Below are 18,661 nucleotides of genomic sequence, written 5' to 3'. Positions count from 1 at the left end.
GGCCTAAAGGGTGCTTTACACGCTGCGACATCGCTAGCGATTGCTAGCGATGTCGCGAGCGATAGCACCCACCCCCCGTCGTTCGTGCGACATGTGGTAATCGCTGCTGTAGCGAAGAATATCGCTACAGCAGCGTCACACGCACATACCTGTTCAGCGACGTCGCTGTGACCACCGAACAATCCCTCCTTCAAGGGGGAGGTGCGTTTGGCATCACAGCGACGTCACAGCGGCGTCACAAAACGGCCGCCCAATAGAAGAGGAGGCGAGGAGATGAAACATGCCGCCCACCTACTTCCTTCCTCCTTTCCGGTGTATGCAGGTAGGATGATGTTTGTCGTTCCTACGGTGTCACACACAGCGATGTGTGGTGCTGCAGGAATGAAAAACAACCTGCGGAATGAAACACCAAAGACATTATGATTAGGAGAGACGTGTGAATGATCAACGATTTTTGCCGTTTTTGCGATCGATGATCGTCGCTCCTAGTTGTCACACGCTGCGATGTCGCTAACGACGCCGGATGTGCATCACAAACACCGTGACCCCGACGATATATCGTTAGCGATGTTGCAGCGTGTAAAGCACCCTTAATTAAGGACAGAGTCGGACTGGCCATCCGGGCCAGCCAATAAGAAGCACTCGGGTCCGCAGTGCTTCTTATAGGCTGCTTAATTATGGGCTGGGCTAAGCCAGGGGTCCCTGGGTGGCTTTATCAGTGGCTGTGCCAGGGCCGCCTTTTCTATGTCAGCCAGAGCTGCACTGAGTCTGCAATTGTTCTGTATGTCTGTACATTAGTGGTTGTGCCTGTCTGCGTTCTTGTACATGTTTGTGTGCATGTGCCTACATGCATGTGCATATGCCTGTCTGCGTTCTTGTGCATGTGTGTACATGCGTGTGCCTGTATGTCTATGAATTTGTGCTTGTCTGTGTATGTGCCTCACTGCGTTCGTGTGTGTGCATGTATGTGTCTGTGTCTATGTACAGTACAGAACAAAAGTTTGGACACACCTCATTCAAAGAGTTTTCTTTATTTTCATGACTCTGAAAATTGTGGATTCACATTGAAGGCATCAAAACTATGAATTAACACATGTGGAATGAAATACTTAACAAAACAGTGTGAAACAACTGAAAATATGTCTTATATTCTAAGTTCTTCAAAGTAGCCACCTTTTGCTTTGATTACTGCTTTGCACACTCTTGGCATTCTCTTGATGAGCTTCAAGAGGTAGTCACCAGAAATGGTTTTCACTTCACAGGTGTGCCCTGTCAGGTTTAATAAGTGGTATTTCTTGCCTTATAAATGGGGTTGGGACCATCAGTTGTGTTGTGCAGAAGTCTGGTGGATACACAGCTGATAGTCCTACTGAATAGACTGTTAGAATTTGTATTATGGCAAGAAAAAAGCAGCTAATTAAAGAAAAACGAGTGGCCATCATTACTTTAAGAAATGGAGGTCAGTCAGTCCAAAAAATTTTGGAAAACTTTGAAAGTGTCCCCAAGTGCAGTGGCAAAAACCATCAAACACTACAAAGAAACTGGCTCAAATGAGGACCGTCCCAGGAAAGGAAGACCAAGAGTCACCTCTGCTGAGGAGGGTAAGTTTATCTGAGTCACCAGCCTCAGAAATTGCAGGTTAACAGCAGCTCAGATTAGAGACCAGGTCAATGCTACACTGAGTTCTACCAGCAGACACATCTCTAGAACAACTGTTAAGAGGAGACTTTGTGCAGCAGGCCTTCATTGTAAAATAGCTGTTAGGAAACCACTGCTAAGGACAGGCAACAAGCAGAAGAGACTTGTTTGGGATAAAGAACACAAAGAATGGACATTAGACCAGTGGAAATCTCTGCTTTGGTCTGGTGAGTCCAAATTTGAGACTTTGGATCCAACCACCGTGTCAGAAAAGGTGACCGGATGGATTCTACATGCCTGGTTCCCACCATGAAGCATGGGGGAGGAGGTGTGATGGTGTGGGGGTGCTTTGCTGCTGACACTGTTGGTGATTTATTAAATATTGAAGGCATACTGAACCAGCTTGGCTGCCACAGCATCTTGCAGCGGCATGCTATTCCATCCGGTTTCCGTTTAGTTGGACCATCATTTATTTTTCAACAGGACAATGACCCCAAACACACCTCCAGGCTGTATAAGGGCTATTTGACTAAGAAGGAGAGTGATGGGATGCTACGCCAGATAACCTGACCTCCACAGTCACCAGACCTGAACCCAATTGAGATGGTTTGGGGTGATCTGGACCACAGAGTGAAGGCAAAAGGGCCAACAAGTGCTAAGCATCTCTGGGAACTCCTTCAAGACTGTTGGAAGACCATTTCCGGTGACTACCTCTTTAAGCTAATCAAGACAAGAGAATGCCAAGAGTGTGCAAAGCAGTAATCAAAACAAAAGGTGGCTACTTTGAAGAACCTAGAATATAAGACATATTTTCAGTTCTTTCCATGCTTTTTGTTAAGTATTTCATTCCACATGTATTAATTCATAGTTTTGATGCCTTCAATGTGAATCTACAATTTCATGAAATAAAGAAAACTCTATGAATGAGAAGGTGTGTCCAAACATTTGTTTTGTACTGTATGTGTGCATGCATGTGTCTGTATGTCTACGTTTGTGTGCATGCATGTGCATTCACGTATGTGTGTGCAAGCATGTGCCTGTGCATCTACGTATGTGTGCCTGTTTGTGTGCATGTGCCTGTGTGTCTACATATGTGTGCAATCATTTGCCTGTGTATCTACATATGTGTGCATGAATATGCCTGTATGTCTACACATGTGTGCATGCATGTGCCTGTGTGTCTTCATATTTATGCACACATGTGTAGACACATAGGCACATGCATGCACACATACATAGACACACAGGCACATGCACACACATGCTGGGGAGTGCAGGAAGGTGAAAATAACCTTCTTGTTCTCCCTCTGTGAATGGACAGGGTAGTGGATATAGTAACCCAGGATGGGGCAGTTTAGTGACCCAGGGAGGAGGAATATAGGGGCCCAGGATGGGCGAACATAGGGGTCTAGGATGGAAGACATTATTAAATAAAGGGGGCCAGGATGGGGACATTAAAAAATGGGCCAGGATGGGAAACATTAAATAAAGGGAGCCAGGATGGGGGACATTATTAAATAAAGTGAGCCAGGATGGGGGTCATTATTAAATAAAGGGGGCCAGGATGTAATTACTATAATATAAACATTTTTTAATTTATTATTATTATTAATAATAATAATAATAATAATAATAATAATAATAACAATAATAATAATTTAATTTTGAGGATACTGTCTTCCATGGGGGAAACAAAAGTCTGAGGTAGTGTATAAATTGGGGGAAAAGTGTGGAATGTGCTTTGGAAGCGATCAGCTATAGGTGACTGTTATTTTCTACAGAATCAAGTCATGGCAGGAAGAAGTGAAAAGAGTAAAAGTGAAGATGAATAATTTCAAGAGAGGTCACTGGTAAGTCAGTGTATTACATGTACACACACACACACACTATATACAGAGCTTCTGTGTATAATGTCACTGATGATCACTGTATTACATGTACACACTATACACTATATACAGAGCTCCTGTCTATAAAGTAAGCTGTGATCACTGTATTGCCTGTACACTATATACAGAATTCCTATCTATAAAGTCACAAGTGATCACTGTATTACTAGTACACTAACACTATATACAGAGCACCTGTGCATAATGGCACTTATGGCAATATTAGTGTTATTAATATTGTGGTTTTTAGTCATGATCATTATTATAGTATTATTCGGTCACTATGGGGTCTGGTAATGGGATGTTAGTATTTGACCCTTCTATGTGGTTGCATTTGGTCACTGTGTGGTGGTAATTTGTGGTCTGGTCACTGTGTGGTGCTATTTCTCCCTTGCATGTGGCTATATTCGGTCACTATGTGGTGGTAACATGTTGTCTGGTCATGGTGTGGCAGACTGATGGTATTTCTCCCATGTATGTGGTATTATTGATCTTGGTATAGTGCATTGTGTTGTGTATGTGTAGTGCCCCTGACTATATCAGGGTGCTACAGGGAACTACATCCTGCCCCCCAGGGAGCAGGACCTACCCCCCATGGTTCCAGGTTCCCAACAACCGGTGTCACCTCCATCAGCACCACAAATCCCAACCACACCTCACATCAAACCTGTCAGACACACCAGTGGGTTGCTCAAGCTGGAATAGGGCCGCCCACCTTGGGGTCAGGCAGACTGGTGGGAGGGGACCAAGACAGTTCAGTGAGAGCCCACAGAAAGTGAGGAGCTGGGAGTAGTAGCCCCCGGGGAGCGAGACCTAGGTTGGGTCGCAGACGGTGGTCTGGGGCCACAGGAGTCTGGGACCAGTAGCAGTGACATTGGAAAGGGGTGCGACGTTCATAGTCTTAGAGGACTGTCAGCATTAGAAGCCCAATAAAGAAACCAGTACTGAGCACGACGGGGTACAGGACCCTAGGTCAGGAACCAATTCAACGTCCTGATAATTAACCTGGGAGGGAGAGTATCTTCACAAACTTTTCTAAGAGCTCAGAGATTGAAGGCATCAGCACAACGTGGGGATAGGGTTTTCCAGATAAAGTAACCCACTGAAATCCCAAGGGCCAGCCATCAAAAGCACAGCTACACTACACATGGGTAGCGAGGCCCCAACAGCTTCAAGCCAAGGGGCCACAACAGACAACTGAAAATTGTGCACGGAGACAGGGTCCAGATTACCAAGTGACACCGGTGGGAGCGGATACCTGGACCGGCTCCCCGCAGTGGCAGCGGTGCACAGAGACTTTGGTTTACCAAAGTATGTGCGTCTACTTTATAATCCTCATCCAGCACCATGACTACCGCAGTGAGTACCCTGATCCCTGCACCCTGTCCTCCCAAATAACCACCATATCCACCAAAAAAAACCCTGAGTCCGGGGCCTTCTTGTGGAGGGACTGACACCTTGCTGCCCCACGCCATATGCCCCGGTACTCCCTCCAGCAGCGGTGGTACTCCCATTACCGCAACCCGCAGGTGGCGTCACAAACTTCTCCCCTGTAAATACCCCCTTTCTAAAGGTAAAAGTGTCTGTCAAGCCGTGTCCAGAACCCCACTCGAGCCACGATCCCGGATCCCAGTGGCCCGGCCAATACCGGAGCGGGACATATGGAGGTCACGTTTTTTCTCTGATATCAATATGTGGAAGCTTCTTAATTTCCAAAAGAGATTAAATACTTGAATGTTTAACCTCTCTCTCACAGAAAATAAGTAATCGGCTATTCTAACGCCACATGCACACGTTGAATAGTTGGTCAGAATCTTACAGCAGTATTTGTAGCCAAAACCAGGAGTGGTAAAATCAAAGGAAAAGTATAAGAGAAACATGGCACTACTATTTTTCACCCACTCCTGATTTTGGCTTACAAAAACTGATGTAACATATTACTGACCAAATACTGAAAATGTGAACATGGCCTAAGAATCAGTGGTATCTTATTTATTAGTGGGGGTACGACTGCTGGGACCTGCATTGATTGGCAAAATGTGGAATTTTTATCTCCAATAGAGTAGAGCTCATGTATGACTCAACCCCTGATCCATTCATTCCCTCAGTGGCTATGAGTGCTGTTCTTGGCTTTTTCTGGAAGCCCCAAAGAGGATGAATGGCGCTGCGGTCACATATCTGACCTGCCACTGTATTTTATAATGGGGATAAAAGTGCTCTTTCAGACATCAAAGTGATTGGTGCGGTTTCCACCGGTCGAATTCCACCGATCAATAAGTTATCACCTACCTAACCTGTAGATCGGATCTGTGATAACTTGTTTTCACCAAAAAACCCATTTAATGTAAACATCTATTATGGTGCACAGTAGATGTGCAGGAGCTGTCTATGTTTTACAGTCAACACTCCACTATAATGGGGATCACAGCTAACAGGTATTTGTATATCGCTGTAGGCTGGCCCCCTAGAGTCAATTCCCCCTGTGGGCCTCAGACACCCCAGTCCGACCCTGGTCACATAGGAAAATTAATTAAATCCGATTTGTAGGATCCAGTTACCACACACCCCCAGTTGGTTTTAGTGTGGTCAGAGATAATCAGTAAAATGGTGTAGTAGGAGCAAAGGACATTGATGCCACTGAGGGCCGAAGGTCAGCGGAATATAAGCATGTCTCAGTTTCTGAGGTCATGAGGTGCGATAGTTATAAGACACAGGCAGTTAGAGGGCGTTGAAGTCTTTTTCTGGATAAAATAAATTCTATAGATATTGGTGTGAAATGAAAATATTCGTCTATGATCTTCAAGATGGAAAACAGAAGGATTTCGTTTTGTGCTGAAGACTGAGGGCTTTATAGTGAAGGTACATGACTAGAAATGAGCCAGCCTCTAGAGGCTTGAGTTCGGTTTGGTTCGTCGAACGGAGGCCGCTCGACGAACCTCTCGAACCTCATTGAAAACAATGAGAGGGAATCACAAACACATAATAACACATTATAAATGTACACATACAGTTAATAAACATTGCCATAACACTTACCTGTCCCCGGGACGTGTCCTGCACTCTGTCTCCCGCCGCTTTTCCGTCCGATAATCGCTGCGTCCTCCCGGTAACCAGCACAGATGATAGGACCTTCCGTGACGTCAAAAAAAGCATGTGACCAGTCATGTGTCTATTATCTCATTGGCTACAGATTGGTCACATGGACAACAATATCAGGTCCACAAAGCAGATATATCAGTATAATCATGCTCAATTTATTACATATTACAAAAACATACATATAAAAGTGTGACAGTACATAATATTAGATAAAGGCTACACGGATATGGAAATAGGGAAAAAGTCGCACTACTAAGGGTGACTACACGGGACCAGTGCAGTCCGCAGCCACATATATAAAGGCTGATTACCTGCGGGCTATGATTAACACTGAGCGTGCTGATGGTATCAAGTTACTCACAGTTTATTAGAAATTACCAACACTTGTACATCCGTACATAATAGAGATGCACAGCCACTCAGCAGTCTCTAACGTAATCTACTAGTATGCCCCTAATATGATACAGGACTTTTGTGGTAAGTTACCTGCAGCCATGTGTCTAGCGGTAAGCACCTGCTCGTGTAGCCACTCCCACCTCGACGCGCGTTTCACCGCTTCAGGTTTCGTCAGGAGGCATGTCAGGGATGTAGTGTGTGCCTTAGATATACTACGTGGAATTACTCCCAGCTGATGGTCAATTACCGGTATCGGGCGCTCCGAGCGTCATGATGAGCGTCCCATGGGTGAGTCGCACTGCGAGCACGTCAGCAGTCCACGTGACCGCGTATCACGCGGTACGCGTCCCTGTGACGTAGAGTGTCCATGGAGACTGGACCGAAGTCCCGCCCCCATGTCACTCGCTCTAGTGGCGCGTCATCCATGGAGTCTGCACAGCGCATGATCACAGAGCGGCCCCCGGATAACATGGTGAGTGGAGCCCTGGCCACACGGGTAATAGCTTGCAGTATGGGAATGCATATTAGATCATAGTAAGACGTGATACATACATACTGTGGTGGCGTACGTCATATATGAGCATAAAAAGGATGCAAAAGTTGAACTGCACTTATTCATATGCATATAAAGTGACAGATCTCCATCACATGCTCATAGCGAACGTATTACGCCAACCTTCTATAGAGCCATCGGCAAGTATACACAGATATCGACAGTTACATGTACACATACATCACGCGGTCTGCAACCCCGCGCGCACATGCTGTATATTATAAAATCTCCAAAATTCCACGTATGAATGTGTCCAGTGAGGCAGATAATGTCTCACAAATCATTAAATTTCTTTATATAGATGTCCAGTCATCTAGATGTCAATGTTTTGGACACATGCACACGCGGAATATCCGTACTATGGGATGCAAGCAAGCCAATGTCAAACAAGGCCTGACAGGCACCCCCAAAGATTGGTCACATGGTTAGATGTCATTGCTAGGTCCGGTCAGTGCATCTGTCCGGTACGCAGTGCTCGTTTGTGCATCCCCGTGTACCGGCGAGATGCTCTGGCACATGGTCGGCTCCCCGTTCTGCTTCCCCGTTCCGTTATTGACCGGCTGCCACAGCCGGTCATTAACGGAGATCACCGTTGCTATAGCAACGCGCCTGCCACCGGTGTCACCGCTTACAGCCAGCAGCCTCAGCTCACTCACGGAGTGAAAAGACTGCACGGGAAGCAGCAGCGTCTTCCCCCATAAAGCGCTGCTGATGTAGCAGAGCTTCATGGGATGAAGGAGAAAGAAGACAGAAGACCATGGATCGTGGAGGGCTGACAGGGAGTAATAAACATGGAGTCTCTTAGTGTGTATGTGTATTTATTTCTATTAAAGTATTTTTTCACTGTGTGGTGTCTTTTTTTTAACCCTTTATTGGAGATTCTTAATGGCCGGGTCAAACTTGCCTGACATTAAGAATCTCTGGCTTAATACTAGCTAGTAAAACAAAGCTAGTATTAACTCATAATTACCCAGCAAGCCACCCAGCATCAGGGCAGCTGGAAGAGTTGGATACAGCGCCAGATGATGGCGCTTCTATGAAAGTGCCATTTTCTGGGGCGGCTGCGTACTACAATTCACAGCAGAGGGGCCCAGAAAGCTCAGGCCAACCTGTGCTGCGGATTCCAATCCCCAGCTGCCTAGTTGTACCTGGCTGGACACAAAAATGGGGCGAAGTTCATATCGATTTTTTTTTAATTAGTTCATGAAATTTGTGAAATAATTAAAAAAAAGGGCTTCCCTATATTTTTGGTTCCCAGCCGGGTACAAATAGGTAGCTGGGGCTTGGGGGCAGCCCGTAGGTGCCTGCTGTACCTGGCTAGCATACATAAATATGGCGAAGCCCACGTAATTTTTTGGGTGGGCAAAAAACTCCTGCATACAGTCCTGGATGGAGTATGCTGAGCCTTGTCATTCTGCAGCTGCTGTCTGCTCTCCTCCATACAGACAGACAACAGCTGCAGGAATACAAGGCTCATCATACTCCATCCAGGACTGTATGCAGGAGTTTTTTGCTCCCCAAAAAAATTACATGGGCTTCGCCATGTTTTTGTATGCTAGGTAGGTACAGCAGGCAGCTACGGGCTGCCCCCAACCCCCAGCTGCCTATTTGTACCCAGCTGGAAACCAAAAATATAGGGCAGCCCTTTTTTTTTTTAAATATTTCATGAATTTCATGAAATAATTAAAAAAAAAATTACGTGGGCTTCGCCCAATTTTTGTGTCCAGCCAGGTACAACTAGGCAGCTGGGGATTGGAATCCATAGCTCAGGGTGCCCAAGCTTTCTGGGCACCCCTGCTGCAAAAAGCAGTCCGCAGCCACCCCAGAAAAGGGCGCTTTCATAGAAGCGCCATCTTCTGGCGCTGTATCCAACTCTTTTAGCTGCCCTGGTGACGGGTGGCTCGCTGGGTAATAATGGGGTTAGGGCTAGCTGTATATTATCAACTGACCCTAAGCCAAAAATTCATGGTGTCACGCCATTGTTAGACATGGCCACCATGAATTTCTAGTACAGATAAAAATGAAACACAACACACAGAAAAATATTTTTATTAGAAATAAAACACAACATAATTAGGGACTCCATCATGATTGAAGTAAAGAACCCCCCTCCGCAGTAATCCTGGGTCAAGGGTTCCACGCTGTCCAATCCGGATCCAATATCATCTGATCGGTTTGCTCGAAGGCAAAGCGATCAGATAATGTGTCAGGTTCAAGGGCCTGAATCACATGACACAACAGCTGATTGTATAAACGGCTTTTATACAATCAGCTGATGCATCAGTGCAAAAGAACCCCCAAAAAACAACACACTTCTCTGCAGACTCCTGTCTGGCGGACAAAAAAAAAGAAAGAGAGGGAGAAAGAAAGAAAGAAAGAAAGAAAGAAAGAAAGAGAGAAAGAAAGAAAGAAAGAAAGAAAGAAAGAAAGAGAGAAAGAAAGAGAGAAAGAAAGAGAGAAAGAAAGAAAGAGAGAGAGAGAAAGAAAGAAAAAAGAAAGAGAGAGAGAAAGAAAAAAAGAAAGAGAGAGAGAAAGAAAGAAAAAAGAAAGAGAGAGAGAAAGAGAGAGAGAAAGAAAGAAAAAAGAAAGAGAGAGAAAGAAAGAAAGAGAGAAGGAAAGAAAGAGAGAGAAAGAAAGACAGAGAGAGAAAGAAAGAAAGAAAGAAAGAAAGAAAGAGAGAAAGGAAGAAAGAAAGAAAGAAAGAAAGAGAAAGAAAGAAAGAGAAAGAAAGAATGAAAGAAAGAAACCAGAGAGACAGACAAACATAGATGGGGAAAGACACAGACCTTGATAGATGATGTCCGGCTACTCCCCTCTGTGCATAATTAAAATAATAATATAATTATCTTGAGCTCTGGAAAGCAGAGTGAAGTCTGAGGTGACAGCGCGATTCTCTTCATGTGCTACGTGGAGCGGAGACAGAGCACTTGTGTTCTGTAGCAGAGCTGACAGTGTCGTGTGGATTACGTCGGATCTGGATGTGTATTTGGGGATTAATAATGGGGTGAAACAGGGTGGTTTTTTGTTTTTTATTCCAAAAAAAGGATTTTTCGGTGTGTGAGTTTATTTACTTTCACTTTTAGGTTGATCATAGAAGGTGTCTCGGTGAGACGCCTGGCATGATTAACTCTTTATTACCTCGATTGCCACCGCACCAGGGAAATTCGGGATGAGCTGGGTAGAGTCCCCCGAGACTGTCGCATCTAATGGATGCGGCTATTCCGGGCGGCTGCTGGGTGATATTGTTAGGGTGGTGGGCTCCCGATAACGTGGCGCTCCCCATCCTGACAATACCAGCCTCCAGCAGTGTGGCTTTATCCTGGCTGGTATCAAGTATGGGGGAACCGCATTTTTTATTTTTTTTCATTTATTTATTTATTTTACTGCACGATATAATTAAAAAAAAAATTAAATTCTTCACCGGGATGGCCGAGATTAGAACTCGGGACCTAATGCTGCTACCCTCTCTACCCACTGAGCTATTGCCTCTATTGATAAAGATAGGCAGATTTTGTAATCTTGAAGCCTGCAGTGCTGACTGAAGTCTCTGACAGCGCGATTCACTTCATTGCTACGTGGACCTGATATAGCGCAATGGTGTTCTACGGTGCTGCTGCCTCTTCAGGGAGCAGAGCTGACAGTGTTGTGTGGATTACGTTGGACCTGGAGTGGTATTTGGGGTATTTGGGGGAACCGCATTTTTTTTTTTTAATTATTTATTTATTTATTTTACTGCAAGATATAGACCAGCCAGCCCGCCCGCTGTGATTGGTTGCAGTGAGACAGCTGTCACTCCGCTTGAGGACGTGTTTGACTGCAACCAATCATAGGCGCCGGTGGGTGGGGAAAGCATGGAATAACTAATTGACTAATGAAGCGGCAGCCATTTTATAAAGAGGAAAAGACGCCACAGATTTGTGACAGACGTGGAGCGAGGCGCCCGTGATCGTTGAGTAGGAAAGTGAGAGGGATTGTGCTGGGGACGCAGGACGCATGCAGATATCAATATGTGCATATACTTACTGTGAAAAGCTACGTTTATGGTGATCGAACCGTTCTCGAACGTAACTCGAACTATCGAGCTTTTAGCAAAAAGCTCGAGTTCGAGTTCGATCTCGAGCACCCACCACAATCTCTCGAACATGATATTGGCAAACCTCGAACATCGCTCAACTCTATCCATGACCCCCATAATAGTGTTTTTGTGGCGGTTTACAATTATGTGCCCAGCTACATCTAAATGGCATCTGTCCTCATGTTACGATATGTATCAAAAATGTGTTTATAAAAATAAAATAAATGATCTTTTCAAAATAACTCCTAAGACCACCCACATATGTAAGAGACATGTCTCCAATTGATTTAAGCAATCCTAAAGTGCATTTGTATGGCCTGAGCAAAGTGTTAAAAGAAAAGTTTATTATTTTAATGCAGTCTCCAAGTATTCACGTAATTGAATCCCTTCTCACAATACATAGTCTTGGCAGCAAGTCTGAAAGGCAAATATTAGCTTTTTGTATTCATTGTAAGCACATACCTTTATCAGAGATCTGATTGGAGAGATTAGATTGGAGGGAATTTCACTGGAAGTGAGAGGCAGTATAAATTTTTCCACATTGGATATAGGGACATAAGACCTTCTATACTGGAAGAACGTCTGAGTCGGTAAGATGGAGCTCCTAGGGTGAGGTCACACGTGGTAGATTTCTGCGACGCTCCCATTCATCTGAATAAAGATCAGAACTCCCAGTTCAGATGTGTGTGCTGGGATTCAACAAATCTGCCATGTGTGATCTCCCCCATACATGCTCATGTAGTTCTTTCAATTTTTGTGTTTACATGTGTAATTGTTGGTGCTCCGCCATGTACGGAGTTGTATAAGCATTTGGCTGTAGTACTGTTGTACCGCTCCGTGCTCGGCCGCAGCCGAGCCGCTTGGGTCCGGGCTCGTTTGGTGGGTGGCTCAAGCGCCTCCAGACCCGGGGGTCACGTCACTCTAAAAGGGGTTTGGCGCTATGTGTAGGGACTTCGGTGGGGAGGTTCAGGTGTTTTTAGGGATTAAAGTTTGTGACGCCACCCACGGGTTGTGGTGATTGTGGACACCACCGCTGCTGTTAACTAGGCTCCCAGGGACAATGTTATGTAGCTTGGTGTTGACCCCTCCGTGGGCAGGGGGTGATGGTCCCGGGGCCCGGTGGTTGTGAGGTGCGGGCAAGATGGTGTGGTGCGGTGCGTGGCCCAAGGGCACTGTTGTACTCACTATGACAGATACACCGGTGTCTCTGGTAAACCAAAAAGCATGGTGGTCGGTGCCCGCAGCCGGCTGCGCTGTGCCCCTTTCTCAGGTTGGTGGTCCCCGCCTTTCTCCTGCACCTCTTTAGTCGAATTTGACTGCCTATGCTTCAGCAACGGTAGTCCGCTCCCCGGCTTGATGTGTGTCGGGGAACCCGTTTGCCTGCAGGCGCTGGCCCGTTGGATGTCTCTGCCTGTGCAGTGGCTTTCTATCCCCCTCAGTAGGCTGTTGCCGTCTTTCGAGTCTTGGGACGGGAAAGGACCTAAGGTCCAGACCTCAATCAGTGAATTCAATATGGCCCAGTGGCTTCTGGACCTCGTTCTGGGTCTGAGTACCCCTCCTGGTGCTCCGGTTTCCAGTTGGCTCCCCGGTTCGGTTCCCTTACGGTTCCACCAGCCGTCTTCCCGGCTCCTGCAGGTGGCAACCACCGTCTGCCTCCTTGCCAGAGGTGACTGGGCTCCAACCCAGACACCTGGTGTTAGACTGTGGCAGACCTGGACACAGGTCTGCACTTGAACTCTACTCCACTTCACTGTCAAAACTAATCTACGCTGTTTTTCCTGCCTCAGGGCCTGTGAACTCCTCGGTGAGCGTGGCCAACCACCTGGCTCCGCCTCCTGGTGTGAACATCAAACCCGGAGGGAGGTGACAAGGGTTTTGTAGGTTGGCTGCTGTCACCTTATTAGGGGCTGGTGTTTGTGCAGGGGGTCTACCTGTGACTACCTGGCTAGTCCAGGGCGTCACTCTATTATTCTTCAACTTTAGGTAGCTGTTCTGTGACAGAAACTACAAAATAGATTTTGACTTTCAGCCCTGAATATATGAGAATATGTGACACCCAGACTGCAGAAAAGAATTGTGCATATTAATTATATGTTTTCTGCCCTGTTTTATAATATTTTTTCGTTTTACAACTCACTGAATTTTTTTGGACTTTGATAAAAATCTTGATAAAAACATGCCTGCATTTTATAGTCTAGGTGCAAGGGGGCAAGGCAGTACCAGACCCACATCACAGTATCATCAGGCACATCATTCATAAACCATTGTGCCCATTGTGTTTGTGCATCACTTGTTCATATTGATATCATGGAGAAAACTCTACAGCAATTTCAATCTTTTTACAACTTCTCTATCTGCAGTGCTGTCAGTGTAGCAGCATTACTCCATATAATGACACCCTGTTCGCACTAGAAAATGGAATTTTCCTAAGAAAATTCTGCGCACTCTGAAAGATTACCGCACCTGCGGTAAAAAAAATGCAGCAAACCGCACCCGAGAACCGCATGTGGTTTGCCGCGTTTTTTTTGCGGTATTGCTGCGAATTCTCCACAGGTTGTTCCCTGCGGTTTTTTACCATTAGCTATGGCAAAAAACGCAGGTACCTGCGGAAAAGAAGTGACATGTACATTCTTTTTTGCTGCAGAAATTTTGCTGCAAAACCTGTAGGGGAAAAAACGCTGTGTTTTTTTTACCATAGGTTTTGCTGGGGAAGGACTGCCGCAAGGTTATGAACATTTTCTGCAGCAATTCATGCAGCACAACCGCGGCAAAAACCGCAAGGCCACCAAACATGTCTGCCAGCTACCACTAAGTGGTTAAGCAAGCTATTATGTTGTGTGTCATTATGTTTTGTGTTATTAACTGTCTTATCTGTCATGACCCCTGACTGTAGTTATCATCAAGAATGAACTCCACTATATTGAAAAAAATTAGATTAAAGGGATATTCCCATCTCCAAGATCCTATTGTAATATGTAATAATAAGATTAGCAAATACCTCCTATGTTATTTACCTTATGTGCAGGGCATTACAGTATCTTAGGTATCCAAGATTACGGCCATGCACATAGGGACAGTTAGTTATTTGCTAGTGGTTGTAACCATGGATACCTGAGCTGCAATGCCCTGCACATGAGGTAAGTGACATAGCTTATCACAAAGACTATACTACATTTCTAATTGGAGGTATTTGCTAATATTCTTATTATATTTACTACATATTGGGACAAGATCTTGGAAATGGGAATACTCCTTTTAAAGGGTAAAACACAAAGCTGCACCTCATGATTGTCTGTAGGAACTGCATGTTCAAAATACCTGTAATCTGATCACAGTGGGAGCCATTCTGGATTTAGGGTACCGTCACACTTTAGCGACGCTCCAGCGATCCCACCAGCGATCTGACCTGGTCAGGATCGCTGGTGCGTCGTTACATGGTCGCTGGTGAGCTATCAATCAGGCAGATCTCACCAGCGACCAGTGACCAGCCACCAGCCAGCAGCGACGCGTGGAAGCGACGCTGCACTTGGTAAGTAAGGTAAATATCGGGAAACCAAGGGCTTGGTTACCCGATATTTACCTTTGTTACCAGCGCACACCGCTTAGCGCTGGCTCCCTGCACTCCTAGCCACAGTACACATTGGGTTAATAAGCAAACTGCTGTGCTTATTTACCCGATCTGTACTCCAGCTGGCACTGGTACTGGCAGCCTGAGAGCGGCGGTGCTAGTAACTAATGTAAATATCGGGTAACCAAGAAAGGGCTTCCCTTGGTTACCTGATATTTACCTTAGTTACAGCTAACCACAGGCTGCCAGACGCCGGCTCCCTGCTCCCTGCACATTCAGATCGTTGCTCTCTCGCTGTCACACACAGCGATGTGTGCTTCACAGCGGGAGAGCAACGTCTAAAAAATGAACCAGAGGTGTGTGTAACGAGCAGCGATTTCACAGCAGGGGCCAGATCGCTGCTCAGTGTCACACACAGCGAGATCGCTAATGAGGTCACTGCTGCGTCACAAAGACCGTGACTCAGCAGCAATCTCGATAGCGATCTCGCTATGTGTGAAGCACCCCTTACTTCTTGTAACTGCCTCACCTCTCCAAAAAAACCTTCAAAACTGAATTCACTTAAGTCCCCGTCACACACAACGAGATCGCTAACGAGACCGTTGCTGAGTCACAGTTTCTGTGACGCAGCAACGATCTTGCCAGCGATCTCGTTATGTGTGACACCTACCAGCAATCAGGCCCATGCTGAAAGATCGCTAGTCGTTGCTGAATGGTCCGGACTATTTTCTTCAAAGGAGATGTCCTGCTGGACAGGACGCATCGCTGTGTTTGACACCTACCAACGACCTCCTAACACGGTCCCAACGCCCGCCGAGATCGTTATACAGGTCGTTGATTGTTACTGCGTTGTTGGTAAGGCCTGTCTGTGTGACATCTCACCAGCGACCTCCCAGCAACTTACCAGTGACTTACTAGCGATCCTTATCAGGTCGTATCGTTTTCGGGATCGCTGGTAAGTCGTTGTGTCTGACTGGGCCTTTACACTGCGGTGTCCTTACTCAACAGATAACTTTTAGGCTTGATTCCCATGATGAGTATTAGATCCCACTCACATCTGCATATAAATACGCCGAGTGTAAGCTGATAAAAAAAAATCTGATTGCACTCACATCAATGAAAAACAATAAGTCAGTGCTGATGAGAGATTTTTTCCTCAGCTGTTTACGGCCTGAAGGAAAAAAATCACAGCATGCGATGTGTGGTCGTACGACTGAGACTCGCCAATGGAAGTCAATGAGTATGAAAGAAAACGGACACCACACGGATCATCCATATAGAGTCTGTCTTTTTATGGATACATTACGATTCTGTAGCACAGGACACTGTAAATGGTCCTGTAAATGATTGTAGAATAATAGCTGCTGAGAAAAAATACGCATTGTATACAGATGGCATATGGACGCTAGGCGAGAATATAATTACACACACACATGACATATTGAATACCAAACAGATTTCACTCGTCCAACTTTTCTAGATAAACGGACCAATTTATTATACCCAGATGTGAGCAAACCCTTAGGTTTACCACGTTCACTAAATGGAACTCAGAGAGAAAACACAGAATTGTAAGATTGACACCTGTTCTGTATTTTTGAGACACCCCTGCTTTTGGCATACAAATACTGATGAAATACTAATCAAAAATACTTATCTGTAAATCTGTGAATGAGGCAGTATTGATACATATTCCCCAATATTGTCTAAATAGGCTCTGTAGTTTTAGTAATATACCATATTATAATAATAATAATAATAATAATAATAATAATAAAAAAAAAAAATGTGTTTCGGGCTATGTTCACACAAAATCTTTTTTTCAGGCAGATTCCGCCTGTAACTTACCTGAAAAAGTACTGAATAAACATTAAAAACGATGAATATATGCACAGCAATGTAGCAATGTCAAAACAGACTTGTGAATATAATGGGGTTTTTTTTATTTTCTTTTACGTGCTTCAAAAGCTACAGAGAAGCTAAAAGAAGTGATCTGACTAGTGATGGGCAAATACTAAAATATTCGGGTTCAGATTATTCGTCTCGAATATTTCTTACTAATCTAATGCAAATCAATGGAAATCTCTAATAATTTTCTAGTGGACCATCCTAGGTTGTCTGGCGGGCCTATAAAAAAGCTGAAATGGATGGCAAAGTACTGAAATTGAATGGGAACAGCATATAGAAGATGCCTGGATGCATCTCTGAAACACAGGTAGCTTTTGGAACAATGTTGTCAGAGTATTATGACACTTTGATGTGCGGTCCCCCACCTATTTGTGATAACCAGTGCAAGTAAAATAGACAGCTGACTTGGCTGGCTCTTAAAAATAAAAGCTCCCCTGTGCTGTTTAATCTTTTTATTATTTTTTAAGTAATCATAATAATAATAATTATAAAAAAATGACATGGGCTTCTGCCCATTTTTGATAACTAGCGCAGATAGATCAGACATCTGGGGACTGGAATTCTCAGGCTGGGAAGGTCCTTGGTTACTTGGCCCTCCGCAGCCTAAAATTAGAAGCCCGCAGCAACCTCACAATTGGTGCATCCATTAGATACGCTAATTGTGTCTCGTTACCCTGCTCATCCCAATTACCCTGATGAGGTGACAACTTGGGTAATATATGGGGTTGATGTTAGCGGTGATTTGTCAAAAATCACAGCTGCCATCAAGCCCTGGGTTGGTAATAGAGAGGTATCTTTTAGACCCCCACACTACTAACCCTGTAAGTAAAAAGAAAAAAAAAAACACAAACACATGAAAATCCTTTATTTATTTATTTATTATTATTATCAAGAATGTATTAACCCCCAAAACACCCTCGCAGGTCTGAGATAATCCACATAACGTCCCATGACAATCCAGACTCTGCTACATCCGGAGGCCATGGTATGAAAGCATGACCATTCAACGCAGACTCTGGGACACACAAACAGCAGCATGGGAGCTGACAGAAGTGACCTCAGGTGAACTCAATGCTGGACTGTCTGACTGTGTGTCACTGCAGGAGCACAGTCTGAGAGTCCGGCACTGAGTTTACCTGAGGTCACTTCTTGTAGTTCTCATGATTTCCTCTGTGTCAGCCGCCAGCTGTGACCTCAGGTGAACTCAGTGCTGGACTGTCTGACTGAGTGTCATGGTGGCAGCACAGTCTGACAGTCCAGCACTAAGTTTACATAAGGTCACTTTTAGTAGTTCTTATAGTACCCTCTTTGGGAGCAGCTAGCTGTGACCTCAGGTGAACTCAGTGCTAGACTGTTGGATTGCGTGACACTGCAGCAGAGCAGTTTAACAGTCTGGTGACTGTGAGGCCTGAAAACCTTAAAGGAGCCTTTAAGGTAGACTTTAAGGTTACTGTAGCTCCCAGCATCGCAGAAGTTGTTAACCTGGCAACTTTAAGGGAACATTTAAGGGATTCCTTAGGGTTCCTGGACTTCAC

The 18,661-nt window shown here is 45.0% G+C and overlaps 1 protein-coding gene across 2 annotated transcripts in view; it reads left to right on the top strand.

The window, feature by feature from the left end:
* LOC142313355 (intelectin-1-like) overlaps positions 1–18,661 on the top strand; it is an 88,917-nt gene that overhangs the window by 40,384 nt on the left and 29,872 nt on the right. The window contains exon 1 of one of the 2 annotated variants that reach the window (XM_075352370.1): positions 12,218–12,240. The exons of the other annotated variant lie outside the window; for it this stretch is intronic. The gene's annotated coding sequence lies outside the window, so the exon portion shown is untranslated. Of the gene's footprint in view, positions 1–12,217; positions 12,241–18,661 lie in introns of those variants that run through there. 2 annotated transcript variants of the gene reach the window in all.

This window comes from Anomaloglossus baeobatrachus, chromosome 5 (genome assembly GCF_048569485.1).
Source record: "Anomaloglossus baeobatrachus isolate aAnoBae1 chromosome 5, aAnoBae1.hap1, whole genome shotgun sequence".
NCBI lineage: Eukaryota > Metazoa > Chordata > Amphibia > Anura > Aromobatidae > Anomaloglossus > Anomaloglossus baeobatrachus.
Note: the sequence above shows the minus strand (reverse complement) of the source record. Positions and strands in the feature narration are given on the sequence as shown.